At 50.0% G+C, this 20,495-nt stretch overlaps 1 protein-coding gene across 1 annotated transcript in view; it reads left to right on the top strand.

Annotated features, from left to right (window-relative positions):
- The first annotated feature begins 3,479 nt into the window (after window positions 1-3,479).
- Window positions 3,480-20,495, top strand: part of LOC131209366 (F-box/LRR-repeat protein 7) — a 71,965-nt gene continuing 54,949 nt past the window's right edge. The window contains exon 1 of the mRNA XM_058202421.1: window positions 3,480-3,535. The gene's annotated coding sequence lies outside the window, so the exon portion shown is untranslated. The remainder of the gene's footprint in view (window positions 3,536-20,495) is intronic.

Here is a 20,495-nt window from a genome sequence, read left to right as displayed (position 1 = left end):
TAAAAAAAACAGCACACAACACACAAAGAACGATGGTATGCGGCGCGCGGCATTATCCCGGAGAGGTCACTCTCCTCAACGTGCTCGCTGTGCGCGCGTTCATCGATACCGAGGCATTTGCTGCAAGCAGCAGAAGCAGCGAACGGGGAGCTGATGGTGGACACGAAACCGTTTGTCAGGTGAGAAGAATGCTCTTTCTGTGGTGGAATATTTCCTGTTTATGGTACACATGTCGAGCGCGACGTACTGCCGCCGAGTGCCCCGAGTGGACTGCGGTGCCAACATCAGCCCGGAGCTCGATCATCGATGTGCAGTACAGTATTGAGTGTGATCGAGTGAATCGAGGAAGTTAGATTCAAAAACAAAACATTCAATCGCTAAAGGACCACCATTTCCATAAATTTGAATAATTTTCGAAATTTCGGAAAGGTTCGTCGCCTGCCCGGTGCCGGGGCAAGTCTTTCGTTCGCTACACCGCAGCGCTCGGGCCACGGCGGTTCTCTCTCGTGTGTGTATGTGTCCACACCACACTCTCCGTCGGTCGGTCGTCGTCATCGTTTTTCCTTTGCCATCTCTCCGGGTATTCTCCGGGTTGTGTGGAGCAAAAGAAAGAGGCAAACAGCAAGAAAAAAAAACGGAGACGAAAAGACGCACAAAAATAACAGAAAGAGCCAAGAGTCTGTAACGAAACACAGATCAAGAACGATCGCAACGGTATCTCGCGGATCGCGGGCTCTCCCGCGAAAAGAGAGCGAGCGAGAGAGAGGGAGAGCGAATGGCGAGTTCCCGGTGGTGGCCGATCGTCACCGTTTTCGTCGTCAGTCGATCGCCGAAAGCTGATCCGTCGTGAACGTCGTCATCGTCGTCGTCGTGTCGATTGCACGGTTTTCGGTACGCGGTTCGGTCGGTGTGTGTGTGTCTGTGTGCGGCTATTTGTTTTATTTCGCTCCAGTTTTGGCCCTCCTGATTACTCCCAGGTAGGGTGCGGGTCGATCGGTTACTCCAGAGCGGCAAAGGATACGATCTCCGCGCACGAGATCTTCCAAAAAACAAAACACACGACCCGCGGACGGGGCTGGCGCGAGCGAGTAGAAATCCTGTGGTGATCCTGGGCGTGAAAAAGTGGGCTTCAGGGCCACGACCGGATGGACGGGCGGACGGGTAGGCAGGCAGGCAGGTTTTGCGTACGTGTCCCCGGTCCCCGGTTGAGGCCGAGAGTGGCCGTGTGGAAGCCACTGACGTTTGCCACTTCGCCTTCGGGGCACAGGAATCGTTCGTACGAAGAGGTCCCCGTTCCGTTCCGAACTCCCGTCGTTGCGCGTGTGTGCGTCCGATCACGGTGATCGCGAAACGACGAGCTAACCAACACACTAACTGAGTGGATTGTGTGTGTATTTTTATGTTGTTTTTTTTGTTGTATGCTGGCCGCAGTAAAAAGGTGCGCTTTCCCGCATCGCCGCACGCCGCACGCCGCATTCCATTGTGTAGGGGACACACACCGTGGATTCTTCCCTCACACATACCCACGGTTTGCGCAGACCTGTCACGCAGATTTGACACTAACTCAGCCACTAACTTGTGTTGTGGCCAGCGCGTGAACTTCGCGTGCGCTGCTCCCGGGAGAAGAAGCTGCTGACGCAGATCATCATAAATGTATGATCCCGTGCACAACACAACAGGAACGGTGCGTCGCGCACGCGCGTCAACGATGCCCTCTCTCTTTCTCTCACTCGCTATTTGAGTCTGTGGTGTGCGTGCCTTTCGCCAAAAGAACATGTCAACCTCATCATCAATCGATCGATCGATCGATCGGTGGATCGCCCATTCGAGCTTCTTTAGATGGTGCATTAATTAGGCGAAAAGAAAAATGTGAACCACGCAATGTTTCATCAAATGATAATTTGTGGCACAAAAAGAAAAGTTTAGTTTTTCCCGATCTGTTGCAACGTGAGGTTAGCAATAGAAGCGGCCCATAAATATGACTGTGTCGTTCGTTTTTATAATTGAAAACACAGAGAGAGCTCGCTCTCAATATTTTCTGTACACTATTTAGTAAAGCAAGCAGAACGAAAACCAAGACGCGCTTTTAGGTTATATTTTCACGTCTTAGAATTGAGTCTGCATCTGCTGTGGAGCATATTATTGTAAGAGTAACAAACAATAGTAACACTCGTCGTAATACTAATTTGTGCGCCCATCAGGCGTTAAGGCCTACATACGGTTTAACTGCTCTAATCAATTCAAGGCGTTAGTTCAAATCCTGACAAAGCATCAAGTTGGTGCCTTACACGGCCCGTTCTAATAATAATAACAATAAAGTAAACCAATTGAATCGATAATAAAGCGACCCAGCACTAATTGGATTTCGTTTGCTAACGTCGCGAGAAACGGTACCGAAGAAAAAGCGATTTCGTCGCTTGCTCGGTCATCGAAGTTATTTGTCGCAGCATTTCACTTGCCCTCAGCAAAACTCGCTCATCAGCTCAGCTCAGCTCATCTCAGAAAGAAAGCTCACTTCCCTAACGAGAGAGCGTGAGAGCGTGAGAGAGACAGCCCGTGAGAGAGAGAGAGAGAGAGCGAGAGAGCTCAGGAAAGTTCACTGGCGATGTTGCGAGGATCGCGGCGCGAGAAAAGTGCGTTTCGTCGCCACTCTTCTTCTTAGAGTGTTGCTGTGTGCGTTTGGTGGTACTGGTGTGTGCGTACTGAAGTTCAACACACCAAGGTACGGTGGTGTGCGTGGCGATGTGGCGATGCTAATCGGTCCAGGTGCGGCACGGGCCACGATGGTATGAGGTGTGTATGGGTTCGGGAGAGCCTGTAAAACGTGAACGTGACGAACGTGGTGTGAGTGAGTGTCCTACACGCCAACAAGAATTCCATGGCCTACCCCGTTCGCTGTTGCAACCTGCACACGAGATTCTGTCTCTCTCTCTCGCTCTCTCGCACTCACCCGTCCTTTCTCACTCGCTCACTTGCAACTTTCTTCGCCCAGCATCATCTTGATCTTCGGCGGCGGCTCCGGTCACGGCACACGGTACTTTGCGATCACGCCGCGGTCCGAGCGCTTGCGCCGCACGCTCCGCGCACAGGAGGCTCAGGATACCACCGCCGTGTGCGTTTATAATTGAACAAAATGTTTCCTATTTCCCCAGCCAGTAGATCGCGATCGCACTACGCGAGTTGCCTAGAGCCCTTCCGTGCCGCGTGATCGGCCCCCGGACCTTCTCCGGGACGGCCAAACTCCGGAGGTTTCGCAGTGTTGGCGTGTTGGCCACGATGTTTGCCCCGTTTTCGACCCCAGAAGCCGGCAAAATTCGTGGCGTCGTCGTTTGCTAATTGAATTGAAGAGTGTGTGATCGCGCGTGCCTCTGCCGGAACAGCTAGCCAGGGGAGCAGCAAAAGTTAAAAGGTTTTTAGTTCCCGAAGAGAGAGAGAGAGATTGCAGTGCCCAAAGTGCCCCCCTTCTGTGTGCGTGAAAGTGCGATACAATTTCTTCCTGGAGTGGAGTGGAGTATAATCAACAAGCGGAGCGAAGGTAAGCGAAACGATTTGATTTAAAGCTCTAAAGAACTGAAACGACACCTTAAGGAATGTGGCCGCCGCAAATCGTCGAAGAAGAATCGTCGTCGGAATGCGCGGTGCTTAATCGGACTCCCCCCAAACGCCCCAAACTCGATACGTGTGTGTCTGCGTTGTAGGACTTTAATTATAAACGCACTTCAAGCTTATCTTAATCACGGTAAACTTCATGTCAGTCTTGTTAATGTCCCGCGGGGTGCTTCGCCGTCTCTCGTGGGCGGCGGCGAAAGCTGCTGCCCGATAAACCCGCCCGCAGAGCAGTACTCTGCCGGAAAGGTGCCAACCTCCCATCGTTTAAATAATTTAAGCTCAGGACGTCTAAGGGGCACCACGCCACCGCCAGGACCCCCACGTCACGCAGCTTCCGTTGGCGACGCTGCCGAGAAGCCCGTCCCACGCTCAACCCGTCCCATGCCAAAGTGACAACCCGAGCTCCGACATCGCCCGGCAGAAGAAGATGAAGCAGAACCCCTGGTGTCGGGAGTTGCGCTTCGCTTCGATAGCCGCCCCTCCGAACCCGAGGCCCGGGTGGCTGGCGACGGTTATTTACATTTCGCTTTAAATTGTGTGAAAATCTGGCGAAACACCGTTTCCGTTTCCAAACACGGCCACGGCGCGCGTAATTACACGGGATCGGTGCGAGCGATGGGCAAATAAATCCACGCAGCAGCAAAAAGGCCAAACGGTCCCCAAATGATGAGATGGAGGCACTTAAGCGCACTTCTGAGACTGGCCTTTTTGCGGGGAACTGGAGTAAGAACTTTATCGCAAATAAGCCGCTGAAGTCTGAAGGCGAACGGAAAGTGCACTCCGATCCCCAGGACCTTCGTGCTGCGTTCGAGTTTGGCTAACCGATAGGCGTTTTGTTCTGAGCCTTGAACTAGGAGAATTCGAAGCATCGGATATACCAGAAGACGAGACGGGGTGTCGGCCAATTCCGAAACAACCTCTCGTTAGATAAATCCGCAATATCCGCTGTCTCGTCCCAAAAAAGTTAGCCTATTACGTTTCACTTTCGGGCCATAAACTCCGGGCCGAGAACTTTTTGGGCCGTCGGCAACCGGATGCAAACGTGGCACACGCATTCGCCGAACCGAAAGTGCCATCTTCCGTTCAGCTCTGGCTGCGTGCTTAATTGGGTGCGATAAAAAGTTAAGGCCCAGCCAACGAGCGCCCTTGACACTGCGACAAGCACAAGCCGCAAGACGCAAGACGAGGCCACGCCAACAACGCGAAGCGAGCGAGAGAATGGAACACGGACGCCGAGGGACGACGGATCGAATCCGATTCGTTCGCCCGACGCGGTGTGACTTTCCGAAAACTTCCAAAGTGTGAAGTGTCTGACGGTGGTTCTTAATGCTGCCAGCCCAAAAGCCAGCCTGCTGACTATTGTTTCTGCGCGTTCTGCGGGAAAATAATCCGCTAATTAGACGGCTCCTCGCCTGGGGACGCTGACTTCATCGTACGGGACGGCTCTTGGTCCCGCGATTCCTTATCTCTGTGTTTCGGGGCCGGTCCTCGAGCCTCGCCGGATCGACTACACCAAAATGCTCTCGCGGTACCGCTGCGCTGCGATCGCATGATTGGTTCGTTGGCTGGAGTACGATCACGGATTACCGATCGAGCCGGAAGACGACGACGACGACGACGGCGACGTCGATGGCGAGTCAAGGCAAACCGCCGCCTCGTTCGATCCTTTTTGCGCGATCGCGGCTCTTGTTGTCGTTGTCGTCTTGGGCTCGGATAGGGCAGAGCGCACGAAACCGAAAGGAAAGTCGCATCACGTCCCATTCGAGCGATTCGAGACCTTTCGGCAACATTGTTGCAACGGCAGAACATGACATGTTCTGCATGTTGCTGCTGCTGCCTCAGCAGCTGCCTGCGCCGAACCCCTGCGTGTCCACCGTGTGGAGACCGCCAGCGACATGTTGGTGGAGCACCACAGCATTCGGGTTTGACTATTTATGGATTATAATTTATGATCTCACGAAAGCGATCGACGGGCGGCGGCAGATAAGTAGCAGATTCGGCCGCAGTTCCAGGGTCCACACGATAACAATCTGCCATCTGCAACGACCGCGCCGCTTTCTGGGAAGGGTTCGAAAAAGGGTCCCCGGTGAGGGTGAGCAAAAATTACCGCCACAAAAAAATCCAAGGCTTCAGGGGCTAATGAACCGCGTTGAGAAAACTTTCACAGATTTTGGAATTTTTTGTAAGCCAACCAACTGTTGGCCTACGGCAATGGGTTCAGTTCGGGAGATTGAACGGGACCAGTAAAACTAAGAGATTTTTAAAAATAGTAAAAACGTTACCATTGTAAGTCTATGAATCAATTTCAATGACATTCAATGTTTATAAAAATAACTTATAAAATTGAATAAGATAATTAGGAATATTCTCAAGTAGAGATTTCCAACGTGATCTCGACGTGATCGCTTAAGATTCATTCCGTAATCGATCGTCTCAGATCAAAGACGAATCAGATGTTGTGCTAACAATGCATTTAAATTATTGCCTAACCCAAGCTAAAATCCGGATAAAACTTCTCTATTAGAAGGAAATGCTTTTTCCATGAACTAAACGGAAGACAGCAATTCTCCATCGGATTGTGATTCGCAATGAATAGTGGACTGAGAACAGCAGAACCGGTCAGGGTAACGATCGAATCGTTTGGTTCGGAATTACTTTCACACACCGCTAACTTACCGAACAAGGCTCCTTCGGATTCCTTGCTGAGCAGTGCTTCAGTCCCCACAATGAGATGCGAGAAATGAAATGTATCCGGTATGTGCCAAACCACAATTCATTGTAATTTAGGCAGTTGATTTTGGCTGCTTAACCTTCTGCCCCGTGTGGGAGAATATTTCACAACAATATGTGAATTGCTGATTACCGACACTACATTGTTTGTCTCACCGAAGCTTATCCGAGGATTGCCCTCTATTATTAAGGGAGGGACCTCAGTGGATGCATTAATCCACGACGTGTGTGCTGTGCGCGCGCACGATACATTAATCACCCCGGGGCCGAGGAATATTCACAAAAACGGGATTGCGGATTGCGCGGATCGATTGCGCTTCGTCAGGTGTTTAAATCACCCCCGAAACTGGTCTGAGGTCCTGGAGCAGGCTGGCGTGAGGCTGGCGTTCCTATTATACGTTAATTTTCGGGACGCAATGCCGGACGCTTTGAATGTCTTCATATTGCACTGCGTCCTGTTGTCCTTTTCAAACAGTGACCACAATGGGCGGCAGCCCAAAAAAAAATGGGTAAATTTGCGGTAAGAAAAGATCGGCCCGGTACCACGACGGTTGTTCATTAGATTGCATTCACATGCACTTTGCATATGGACCCAGCTCGCCGACCGGAGCGCGTGTGTGACGGGATGACATTGAAGAATTCGTTTTAAAGTCCGAAAAGAGAGCCGGGAGTTCCGGACAATCCGACACCCACACGAGGCGAGCGGTGTGTGCCGTTTTTGACGGTCCGTTAAATTGGCCCAACATCAATCAATCCCCACCGCGGCCGCACACATGCTCCGGGAGTGCACTCTCAGATCCGACCCGCTGCTTTTACCCTGCGAGGTGCGGATTAAAGAACCATTAACAAAAAAAATAAAATGCCGGCCACAAATCGGTCGGTGCGCGGGTGAGAAATCCGAAAGGCGTTGGTTACTTTCGCAAAATAAATGACCTGTCAGGCGCGTCTTGGTGCGTTAGGCCCCACGACGAATCCATCAGCCGTCAGAATCTCTTCCATCAGCGGGCCGCCGAAATTTGAACGATGTTTTATCGAACGTCGGAAAGCTCGGCGAAGGTCACGGCGGCGGCGGCGGCGGCAGCGGCTCATTACTCATAAGTCATTTGCAGCTGCATTCATCTTGCGGCGGGAGCATTGCGTGTCGCCACGGCCCGAGGCCCGGGAATGCAGAAAAGGAAGTGGTGCATCATCGCGTGGCCAAGCGTTTCAAGCGTGGTCCGTCGCTTCGCCTTACGTTTTGCGAGAGGCGTGGACCGTTGGACGTCATTTTCAAAGGTTTTTTTGGCTCCGGCGCAAATCCATTCCCGATAGCGATCGGGGAGCGCGATGACGCGCCCGAAACGCGCAACGCAAGCATCCTTTCTTTCCGCACACACACGCGTAAATTAATGGGGAGGAGTTGGCGGTCCTGTCATGGCAGGAATTTGGCCCCGGCACCGGTTCCCACACCACTCGATCCTGTTTTGAATAATTCTCCATTCTCCGAACCGAGTTTTGGCGCGGGCCACATAAATCTGTCGAACGGTTGCATCGCCGCCGCCGCCGCTTTGTGAGATGAGCTAGCGTTCCCCGAAAGGACGCGTGCTTAATTCCAACTCATCATCGCGATGATGATTGCGCAATGCGCCCCGATGACAGGCCGGCCGGTGGTGCTGCGTTTTCTTCCCAAAAACCTGCCGCATCGAAATTTGAACTCCTTTCGCTCTGGCTGGGGCGTTCTGGTCCGTTTTTGGGGGTCCGGAAATATTTCACCCATTAACCCGGGGGCTCCTGGGGGGCGAAACGGGGAACTCTCATTTCACACGCGCTCACGCACGGCACATTGCATGTTCGGGATGCTGCTTGCTCCAAAAAGCTGAGAGTTTTTCGCATCGCCGACCATCGCCAATTGATGGGTTCGATCGCCGGAACGACGACGGAGCGCATCGCAGCGGTCGTCGCGGAAAAAAATACGTTGGCAAACTGTGCGCGCGATTGAAAAATTACGGCTCGGGCATGAAAAATTAGGCACGTGTTAATAATTCCCGACCGGTGGGCTCCGTCCACGCGATGTCATTTCGGAATCGGCCGATGGGCTGGGCTGGGGCAGCATTCTTGCGTGTTTGCTTTGCAAGTCGAATTCCAAGGTCCAAAGTCGATAAGACCCAAGCGCAAGAACGTTAAAGAATTTCTACCAGCGAATTGCCCACTGACGTCATATCCGTTCCGCAGAAGCTTCAAAGAGTTCTGATAATTTTGTATTTAGGCGGACTACGTCTATTCGATTTTCGATCTTGTGGCGTTAGGAATTGCTACTCATGTCAGTCACTTATGGTGATATGTTCGGTTATTTTGAGTAATCAGTCAATTTTTGACAGCTGTTTAGCTTGGAGGCTCATTGTCGATTTTTCTCTGCTCAAAAAAAATAGATGGCAAAGAAACTGTATCAAATTTTAAGTTGAAAAATAAAATTAAGGTCGTGGACGCATTGGAAATGTTGACTGTGGCTCGAATCGAATCCAAATCGAATATACGTAGTAAATACAAAATTAACAAAACTTTTTGAACACACCACGTACAACGTTCTGCTACCATTTTACCTTATTTCGCACGTACTCGGCACAATTTTAAATTTAAATCCACAAGCTCACCTACTAATTGAAGGAGCTTCCGTGGGATTCGCGTGAGCATAATACCAATTGTTTTGAATCCTAATTTCCTGTACGTTTTCATCATCGATCGCAAATTCTACAAAGAAACGGAGACGCAAGAAATTAACAAACAAACAATGCGAATGCAGGCCCCCTCTTTTCGAACTCCTGCACGAAAAAGGATGCCCCAAAACCTTCTCCTTTAGGGGATCGACCGAAGCCCACATAAGAGAACCGGGAAGAGAATCGCTCTCACTTCGGAACGCACAATAATTAACGGTTATCGGAAGTCCTCGAGAGCGGAACACGTCGGGCGAAGCAGATGTTGTTAATGTTCGTTTTTTGCGGCCGAAGGTTGCTGCGACCACTGAACCCCATCGTGCGCCCAAAATTGCTGCCCTCGATTAAATGACAAGCTATGGTTGCTTCGATGCATTGCCAGTGGCTCTAGCTGCTAGCTGCTCTTCACTGCTGCGCCTTGTCCAACTTTAAGACCGTTACATGCACGCGGTGGTCACTTCTGGTATCGGTGAACCGGCCAACAACGGGATACAGTGTTTTCGGGTCGCGTTGATCACACGACACCTCGTAAATGCGCGTGTATTATTATGACCAAAAATGTTGTTTAGTAATTAATTTTGCGACCCCAGAATTTAATGTTCAATTGAAAACAGATTACAACTTTTAGGCCGCGAGCGACCAGTCAAATCGGTCTTCAATTAAACGGTACAAATAATACTGGCGAAATCTCAAACACTCATAATTGTATATTGTTTCTTTCGTAAACATTCATCTTTTTGTAAAATAAACGTTCAAAATAAGCGTTACGCTCCGAAAAGTATGGAATCAAAGTAAAGAATTGCAAATGACAAGAACAGTGATAGAAAAAATAATTGTAACTGAAAATAATCAAATACTGATAGTTCAAACGCCAAACTGCTATTAATTACCTGTTGTTGCAGGTGTGAAAATAAAAAGTGAATTCAAAGATTTACCGTTGCGCATTGCCCCATAACGTTACGTAACTCGTTTCGGCCCTGCACCCTTAATTAGCGTTAATCAATTAACATAACCGCACCACAGCACCGGACCGGACCATTGGCTGAAAACTCTGGGGTCTTGAATTTCGTGACAATGCGCAGCCCACAACGACACGGCAAAGCCCGGGGTCCCACCGTGCATCGTCGTGAATCACACAGACAAAGGCTCTGTCGTCCCTTACCCCCTTAGCTTAGGAAGTAATGTGCAATTAAGCGCGATTTTGGGTCACGAAACCAAACCAAAAAGAAAAAAAAGGTCCGGTCTGCCCTTTACGGTCCCGGCTCTCGATCGTGAGCTAATCACGAATTTCGCGCGCAGCAGCACCATGTGAGCGCATGTTGGGGAGCTTGTTGCGAGAGAACTTGTTTTTCTTTCCGAAACTGTAGAAACAAAAAAAAGGCTGCCACCCTAACAAGGGATATAAATATTATATTTGCCAGGGGGCTTGTCGTCATGAATTTGTCAGCGTGTCATGTATGCGGCTGCCAGTGCGCCACCGCCAGACCGCTGATGCTAATTAAAAGTGATTCCATTTTTCTTCACGATCACGAGCCTCGCAGCGGTTCGCGCCGGGCTAAGCGATTTGCTTCCTTTGCCGAGTGCGCGACTAATGGGCTGAAATTGAAAGTGACTTGATCGAGTGGTGAGGCAGTTCTTGACTCTCAAACACACACTCAGCCCGGCGTGGTGTATCGGTTTTCCGCTGAGCAAACTTCAATTATAAATGGCACAAAGCGTGAGGTTAGCAGAAAACTACAATGTACACCCCTTTTCTTCGCCGAGCACCGATCCGCCGATCCGCTACGAGATCACTCTTCACTCTCGTGAACGGCATTTGCTTATGAAACTTATGATTTTCTCGTTGAGTCGAGATGCCGACGCCGTCACCGCCATTTCTTGTGAGAGGAGCTCGGAATCGGTCGGAAAGATCGCGATCGTGATAGACGGCGGCAGGCGTAAACAAATATCACCCACCTTCCCAGTCCCCGGCGTTTGGCAACAAATAAAAGAAACCCCTTCAGTGAGCCCTCTAGTGCCCGTCTACTAAAGACCTCGGTGCGATCCCAGCGATCTCCAGCTGTGGCTGTTGCTCTTTAACAAGACCAACCATCCAGCTGGCTGGCGGTTGCGACACAACCTACCTATTCGGACAGGAATTTAGTCATTCCGTTCCGTTGGTCTTCGTGAGTCGGAAAATATGCGCCCACCCCTTGCCAGGTTGCTAGCGGAAAATAAACATTCACCCTCATCAGTGATCCTCCTTAATTCGCCGCCGCCCGCGACTCAATCGATCGGCGACGACGACGACGACGACGGCGCCGTGAAATAATGATGTTTGCTTTTAATGAAACGCAAAACAGCCTCGTCCCCCGATCGGTTTCGGATCGGAGCCGTCCTAATGTTTCCCGTATTTTTTAGCCACGTTTCCCGAGCGAGCATTATGCTCCGGAGCACGGCCGGAGCATAAACTTTCGCTTTCGCCGCGTTTGCGAGGAGTGGCTTGCGTCTAGTTTTGGCCCAGGTATGCAGTGTGTTGGGCTTGGGAGAGGCCCCGGCCTCGGGTTATGCAACTCGGCCCGATCGGGCTGCGGGTTGGTTGGTGGGATTTTCGAAAACTACCGGGCCGCGGCGCACGCTCCGTTTGACGGGCGCTTGTCAGACGTACTAATTGGACAGCATTTCGTTGGCCGCGAGACTGCGAGGCCGCGAGATAAAATGTGATTATCTTAAATACTCGCCGCACGCCGGGGCCTAACAACCCGGGGGAGCTTTTCCGACACGGTGACGGTTGCGGCGAGTGCAGTTTAGAAACGCTGCTGCAGGTCTTCGGCTGTGGAGTTCGTATCGATTAAATGAACTCGTAAAATCAGCTGTTTTGCGCCGCCGCTCTAATCAGCTCCAGTTTCGCGTCGCGTCACGTTGCTCCACACACCGAGCTAATCCTCCGGGCGGTCCGGTCCCATTTTACCGTTTTGCAACGATTTTGACGGACTGCGGCACCAAATGGACACTAATAAACTTCGCCGAAGTGAGTCGTGGGCTTTCAACAGCGAGCAGAATTCGGAACGAAAAGTGCAGCGAATCCGGAGCGGAGTCCGGTTTTTGGGTGTGACATTCATCAATCACCCTCTTCGAAGCATTGCAGCAACTCCGTGAAATAAAATAGTCGGTTGAATTTAACAAACGAGAAAAAAAACATAAAAATAGTATTGTGAAATTTAATTAACATTCGGAACATGAAAGGCTGACATCGAAGCGTAAATAGATCAAGAAGCAACAAGTAGAAAGTAAAATGTGAATCGTAAAGTAGTAAAGTGAGGAAGAAGCAAAACCGAGCAACAAACCAACACAACTACAAAAACAAACAACTTCAAACTCCAGTTTAAAAGACAATCAGAGCAAAGTTAATAAATAACAACTAATAACAAGTTCAATAGTTATAACATGAAAATGATGATCACGTTTAGCTCATCATTTCGAATGTTGAAACTGGGTAAAGTGAAGAGAAAAAAGAATCGAAATGAAGTGAAACAGCATAAATCAAAGTTGTTAAATCAAATGCAAAAACATGTTAAATTTTGTTTTTAAATGAATGTATAAGTAAAGCACAGTAAAAATAAGGCTAAACAATATGTAATGAATTTAAGGACTCGAAATTAAACACTGAAACACAACGTTCAAGGCTAGTAGTCCAACATCAAACTTTGCGAAACACCTTTCAGTCTGTCCCCTTCGCGAGACGGAATCCCAATCCGAGTGCCGTCGGGCTCGCTATAACTTCATCAAGAGCCCCACAAAATAAACTTGTTGAAACGGCCTGCCTGCCTTTCCGGTCAATTTTCACCCCACTCCGGCACGGCACCACTGCCTGCCGCTCTCCACTCCACCTGAGCCACGGTTACGGTTTGGTCTTCGAAAAACCCTTTTCGGGACCGAGCGAGGAGCGTGCTTCGAAGATCGCTTCATTTCACTTCGTTTCCTCAAACGGATGACGATGCATCGGCCGCCGTCGTCGTGGTCGTCGTCACCACGACCGGAGAGGGAATGACATTTATGTTGCCACACGTTATGCAAATAAACCGAGAGAAATGTTTACTGTTGGCGCGGTCCCGGTCCCGGACGACACCGCCTTTGGCCTTTCCTTTCCCCCGTTGTGGACACGCTGCACTCTTCTGCTAAGCCACGGTGGGTGCACTACTTTCGCCGTGACGGCGGCACAAACGAGACACTTCCTTTGGGCCGGGCATAGCGCAGAGCAACCGGCAACTGGTCCCTTCCGGTTTCCGGTTTGCAAAACACCGCTCGGTCGCTCGACATCGCCGGCCGACTCGGTCGCCGACGAACACCCTTTCACCGGCCAGGACGGACTCGTGTCGGAAGCCATAAAGCTGCAGCGCTTCCAGGCTGCTCTCGTCGGCGCCCGGAAGGAGTGCGATCTTCCCCCATTTTTTTGCTCTCTGCAACCGATTACACTAAACTGGTGTAAAAGGGAGTTTATGTTTCGCTCGGAGTGGTTTAAGTGTTTCGTAAATTGAATCAGCCGGATCTCCCGAAGGTTCCAGCCGCCTTTTTGGGACAGTCTGGGCAGCTTGACAGCTGGCATCGCTTGCGGTTGACCACCTGGCACGGAAACTGAGGCCTCCCAAGACGATGACGATGGCGACGATCTTTTGAAAGCAAAAGTACCTCGAAAGGCTTTCACCTAATCCACCAGGTGGCTGCCGACGGGGCGACTGAAACGAACCCTGCGAATCATAATTCATGTCTCTCAGGCAGGCAATTCTGGGGAGGCGAAAACAGGCATAAACTTTGCGTCCTAAGACACCCAACCGGGGTGCATCATCTCCATCATCATCATCATCCACTTGGTCCAGTCGGGCGCCTTGGTGGCCTGCCCGTGATTTGCGCAACCTTTGTGAAAGTGAAACGGAAAATTGGGCCTCTCAAGTTGGTGGATCGCGGCGACCTGAACTCTGCTGTAGCTAATCTTTGCGTTTGGGCTGATAATAGGATTTTGATTGTAATTTTAAAAACACACATTTTAATCACGCAATTACGGGCCGTTTATCAGAAACCGGGATGTATCATTAAACGGGCCGGATATGCGGTTGTTAATTTGTGGTGCCATCAGGTGCCATTAAAGTCCGCCACTCGCCAAACGAGTCTCGAGAGTTTGAAAGGTGGTACTTTATTACCACCGAATCATCAGCGCAAAACCCTGCAAAATACGCGCCTTTATCTCAATCCGCTTAGTTACTAACGACTTGTTAGCTGTTTTACATCAACAGTTGCTATCTGAAAGGTGAAAGTTTATGGAAACAACGGCCATTAAAAGAAGATTTGAGATACTGAGTCGCGCGACCGTGAATACCAGAAAATTGTGGAAAAACCTTTTCCTTACTTACTAAAACTAAAACTTGCTCTTCGAAATAAATAAAACAATATCAAGAATATCCCGTTTGTGATCCTGTGTGGCACCGTCCATTAACTGGCAACAATTTAATCAGCATCCTCGAACCCTCAAGCCGTGCGGTCCGCGTGGTTAATGAAAATTGCGCTTGTTCCGAGGGCGCCAAGCTATGATTGCACTCCGAACGAGTGGAGTGTTGGCCAAGTATTGAAAGTGTCGTGAGATCGCTAGGCTAGGGTCTTCAACAGCCCGACCGACCGTGGTGAGCTTTTGCAACACAGTTTGGCGGCGGCGGCGGTTGATGATGGCGATGATTGGTGGATAAAAAGTGTTATAAAATGCGCCGCCGCCGCTCCACGTTCTCTTTCTCATTAGGGAAATAAAATACTCCAGCGAAAGCCGAAAGCCCCCGAGCCGGACTGGGCGATGGAAAGGATCGTTAAAATCGGATCCCCTCGGACACAGCGAGATAAACACTTCACCGAGGGCCGGCCCCGGGAGTAGGGATGGCAGTTTTACGTACACAAATAAAAATGAAATTAAACCAGCGGCCAACCAACGGCCAAGCCAGTCACGCCACAGCAAAAAGTGCAATGCCGCCGCCGTTGCGTTGCGGTCGGACGTGTCGTGTGCAGTTTTATGAGCTCTTAATCCGCGCTCCGCGAGATATCCTTGGACGTGGCACGAACCCTTCCCGGCCCGTCTCGCCCGCTATTGGCTAATCTCTTGTCCCACGCACCACGTGAAACGTCGCGGTGGCGCACCAGATTGCAGCTGCAGGATCGGTTGCAGTGGCCAGATGCAGTGTGCCACGCCGAGCGCACACACATTGGGAGAGCTTTGGCGGCGACCTTTGTGCGGCGGCCACTCGAACAGACTCACGGAGGTGAGTAATTTTTCAACACTATCGAAGGTGGCCTGTTTGGGGCAAAATTGTTGAAATAAGATCTGACGAAGAGTGTTTCTGGTGGGCAGCTGGGATTGTGATGATCGAATTGACTTTGTTCGAAAATTATAATTTATGACCAGACCCGAATGGGGCCTCGAATCGACTGAACATTTTCAATAATTTAATTTAAACTTGGATTTTGCTGGGTTGTTCAATATGTTTTGTGGTTCGATAAGAAAAACACTTTTTACGGTTTGAAATACATTTTATCAGTCAGTATGGCCTCGCTGAACATCAATACAATTGCTCCAACGAGACTCTAGTTTATAAATTCCATCCCTGAAGTGAGAAACTGGAAAAGGTTCAAAATACGAATTCAAAATGATGAATCGAATACTTTAGTCAAAATATTGGTTATACTGCTCAATGAGATGGCTAGGGTATCTACTAAATCTCTTTCAGTCACTCGACGATCTTCTTATACGATATTCTATATTTTTCTACGATTTCAGGTTGTGTGTCTGTTTTTGACGGTTTTGGTAAGGATCGTCTTAAAGGCTATTACGACCACGTTTAAACTCAGAAACCCCCCTTGGCTCTAAAACCTTCCGAAAATAAAAATTAAATCACTGAGCCATGTTTGATTTTTCCCGTTGTAAAAAATACTGTGACACATCGATACTAAATGGCTTGTAAAACCTAATGAAGTGACCGATTGAAATGAAACTTCACGCACCTTCATCGAACCGCAAAACTTATTGACCAACCCAGTATATGAAGCTCCAGTTGCAAATGCACTTACTGCGATAGTTGCACTGCTTGGAGAAGTCGTTGTCTCTTAAGTTGTATGAGTATGGAATCGCAGTAGACAGAGAACATAAAAATGTGTTAAGTAAAGGTAAAGGTGAGGTCAAAAATGTTCTCGTTTTCGATTTAATTTTGACTAAAGAAGAAACCCGAAAATTGAATGCCAAAGATCATATGGAGCTGTGTTTGAAAATACATCCAAAATAACGAATATCGTCCTTTGGATTAACTGGAAAGGTAAAGTGCACAAATGTTAAGCTTTGAGGAACCCGGACCGATTACATTCCCGGAATCCGCGTCAAACAAAATGGCGATAATATAGTATCCAATTTTCCCAATGCCCCCCCGTCGCAAACAAAACACTCTTTTTATCGCAGTATTTATCAAAGATATGAGTGAGAGAGACAGAGAAAGAGAGAGCACGGCCAGTTTGGAATCCTCCTCCAGCGACCGGTCGGGTGGACTGGTGGCAATTTGAATTAAGCAGTAACCAATAGACCTCACACCTCGGGGCCGATGCCGGATCATCCAAATGGACTTCTCACTCTCTCTCTCTCTCTTTCATTCTCTCTATCCGGTTCTTGTGCCAAGTTGTGCACACACCGTTCATGCGTGAGCCCAGGCGGTGGCCCCTGGGCCCGTGGGGGGGATTGGCCGTGAAGACCTCCGCAAGTCAAAACATAAAAAATAAATAAATAACCCCCCATAATGACATGTGGGAGTCGTATGTGCTCGGGGGGATGGGACAGGAACACGGATGGATTACACCCACATCCACTCTCCGCACACACCGTGCGTGTGGATGTGTGTGTGTACGTGTCAAAAGAATCCAGTTCCAGTGTGTGCCTCGCCGATCCGGCCAACTCCGATCGTTCGTTTGGTCGCGCTTTTCTTCAGAGCGAGCTACGACCGGCAATCGAGGCACAGGCGAGTTGACGATTCGGTGGCGAGAATCCTGTGCCACATAGAACCTCCCCGGTCTAGGGCGCATTAAAGCGCATTCAAGCGTGCTCCGTATCAGCATCAACCTGCCGAAGCAGCAGCAGCAGCATTCCCGGGAGGGGGCACCACCGGGTGGAATGGACGATGATTAACTACGCGGTGATTAGGGAGCAATTTTCCAAATCCCTCCGATTCCTCATTGTTGGCCAGTTATTACCGCTATTGGTGCCATTTGTCACCGGTGCCGGGCCAGACCGTGATCCCCGGCACCGGGTTGATCGAATAACGAGGATATGGCCAATCAGGTAATGAATCGATGGGTTCGGAATCGATGAACGTCATTAGGGGGGCCACGCCAGCGACTGGGCCGCTCGATAGTAAGTCGATTAAGGACTTAATGTGGCATCGAATCGTAAAATATGACTCCAATAGATCCGCGGCGACGGGGGTGCTTAGGGAAATTAACATCCCACCTCCCTGGTGGCTGGTGTGTGGTGGCCTAGCTGTGGGTGGCCACGTGTTTTATGATGATGAATTTTGCGTTGTGACTGCTTCATTCACTTCACGCCACCCGTGTGCGCCGGGACTTGGGTACAGCTTTATTAGCTTGCTTTAACCACCAGCAGACGACCAGCACTCTTGCATTCCGGATTATGTCCCCGACCCGCAACGGGTACCGACGGCTCCGCACCTAAAAGAAGAAAAAAGGTGAAAACCAGATTACGTCCGTCAAAAGGTGTGCCGGACACAGGAAGCGGCGTCGTGGCTAATTTATTCCCTTTCGCCGTCCCCGATCGAAAACAACCGATTTTTGGGTTAAAAAAATATTCCAACACAAAAAACGCCAACGGGCCAAGAAAGCAAACCCCCACATTAATCGCGGCGGCGTATTCGGTGAAATTTCGGGGCGGTGGTCATCGATAGGTTTCCGATTAAATGTGGAAGAATTTCGAACGAGAGAGAGCGCGAGAGAGAAGGAGAGCCAACATCACCCCTCGCGGCGAGTGACTTTTACGATCGGCTTTGGGTGCAAAAAAGGGGAAACAGAAGAAAACCATGCGCACCCAAGCCCCAGCGACCGAGGCCAGAGATTAAAGCGCACACGCCCAACGCAAGAAACCGTCGGATAACGGCGCACGCTAATAAAGCCTAATAAAAAGACACCTTTCGGGGCAAGATTAGGTTACGGCCCCGAGGAGCGACGTGATCTTCGGCGGTGCGATCTTCGCTGTCACTCGCCGTCTGAGGCACTCACCTCTGGCGCCCGTGAGTTCCCGCCGAAGATCAATTGATCTGCCATGATCGGCATGACACATACACATACACAGAGCTTTGGAGGAGGCTGCAGACCGCAAAAAAATGGTTGGTTTAAAATGCCAACACGGACCTCGCTCGCTCGCTGATACACCTGACGCTCATTAACTAAATACAGTGCCATCGCTAATTATAGGTTCAGCCGGCGGCCAGCAACATTTCGCTTTCGATTTTGTGTCGCTCATTAACGCGGAAGTCCCGAGCTGACCCGACGTGGAACGCTTTCTCGATCGTGTGGTGTACCGGCCGCTGCGCACCGGCCGGCCGGCCGGCCGATTGATGAATAATTGATTAAACTTTGCGGTGCCCTGGATAGCCCGGTGGAAGCGGCCATTAACTGCGGCATGCGTGCGGGATCCACTTTTCGATTGCACTCCCGCCAAATGCAACGCGGCCACTAATTGACTGTATCGTGTCAGGCGCGGGGAGTTACAGTGGGTTCCAGTTTTAGCATTTCATTAGGCCAGCAGCGCCACAACGGCTAATAAACAGCTTCACAGTTACAATCCCCCCCTCAACGCCCCGTCCCGTCTAAGCCCCGTCGATAAGGTGGCAATTAGTTTGCTAAATCCCGACCCTCGGTCGCGCTGGACGCGAAGTCGTGAAAGGAAAACACAAATTCCCCAATTTGCACCTCATTCACACCTTTGTCGCGCGTGTGGCGCGCGTAATTCGATCGCAAACCCCTAAGACCGAGAGAGAGAGAGAGACCCTGGGCGGCCCTCTGATGGGTTGGCATGCAATTTTCCACGTGCGCCGCACCTGCACGCATGAAACCAATCCCGCCCCAACCCCGTGGCGCACACAGGGAGGGTGACATTATCGATCAAAAAATCACATAATTCTTGTGGCGTAAAACGGAACACCTTTCGCGGGGACCCCACGGGCTGTGGATGGCGTCGAAATGATTAAAAATCCGAGGCCGAGCCGATGTATGTGCTTTTAACACCGACAGGGTGACAACGACGTTGTAATCGAACCGGCCGGGCACTTCGTACCACACAGCACCGGAACACGTGGCCACTTCTTGGCTTTTCCCCAACTCGCCTTCTAATTGACAGTTTTCGTGGCCCAACCAACGGGGCCCGTATTTCGCATTCCCATTTGATCTGGGGCCGACCCGGGGCACCCCGTTCGACGTAACCGCATTAAAAATTGGCCCTTCGTGTCTTTGCTTTCGCCGGCAAATGCAACGCAGGACCTCCTTTCCACCGGCTTTTAATGCGACTGCAACATTGTTGCGCACCACGGGAACTGTTCCGGGGGGCATAGAAAACCTTCACCGCAAAACGCAAAACGAGGATCGAGAATGAAGGCACGCACAACGGGGAGGAGGCCCATCAAACGTAACCAAAAGTCGCATTCAGCTGACAACAACTCCCCTCGCTCTAAGAGCATTAGAAGCCTTTGGCCGGAGTTGCGGTGACGAGCGATTGATTGCTGGCAGTTCTCAGCAGGAGCAGCAGCAGCAGCAGCAGCATCTGTCTACTACGGGCCACCGAAGCCACTTTATAATGACCTCGAGAGTGTGTGTTCTCATGATTGGAAACTATTCGCCGAACAAGGCTGGCGGCTGCCAGCGGGACGTTGGGACTGAAAACAACAACCGTACAAAGTAGGGCGAACATTCAAACGGACCTGCACTTAAAAGCTGCTGGTAACGATTTTGATTTCGTCTCTTAAAATTTCGGTGACGTTGAACATTGAAACACCATACTACTGTGGCCGAAAGGTATCGGAAATTCGCTTATAACTCGACAAATATTTCTAAATTTATGTCATTACCTTAGATTCTTCGTCTCCCATTCAAAATCTGGGTAAATTTCAGCAAAACTCGGATAGCTTTCAAGCAATTTAAGCCAAAAACAGCTGGTGCGAATTTTGGTAGGTATCCAACGAGAAGCGGGAACGAAAGCCGATCGGATACGTCACCAGACTGTTCGTTGTGTTCGTTATCTCCCGTTTCCCATGCTCCATCAAAGACAATGTTTTGTGAGCAATCACTTTTATTGTACTGATTCAAACAAATGCTATTGATTCCTTTTATGAATTTTCGAATGTTTTGATAGTGCGGGTGATGAATGGAACGCTTTCTTACAGATTTTACACACAAACGGCTTTT

The sequence above is a fragment of the Anopheles bellator genome, chromosome 2, assembly GCF_943735745.2.
Source record: "Anopheles bellator chromosome 2, idAnoBellAS_SP24_06.2, whole genome shotgun sequence".
Taxonomy (NCBI): Eukaryota; Metazoa; Arthropoda; class Insecta; order Diptera; family Culicidae; genus Anopheles; species Anopheles bellator.
Note: the sequence above shows the minus strand (reverse complement) of the source record. Positions and strands in the feature narration are given on the sequence as shown.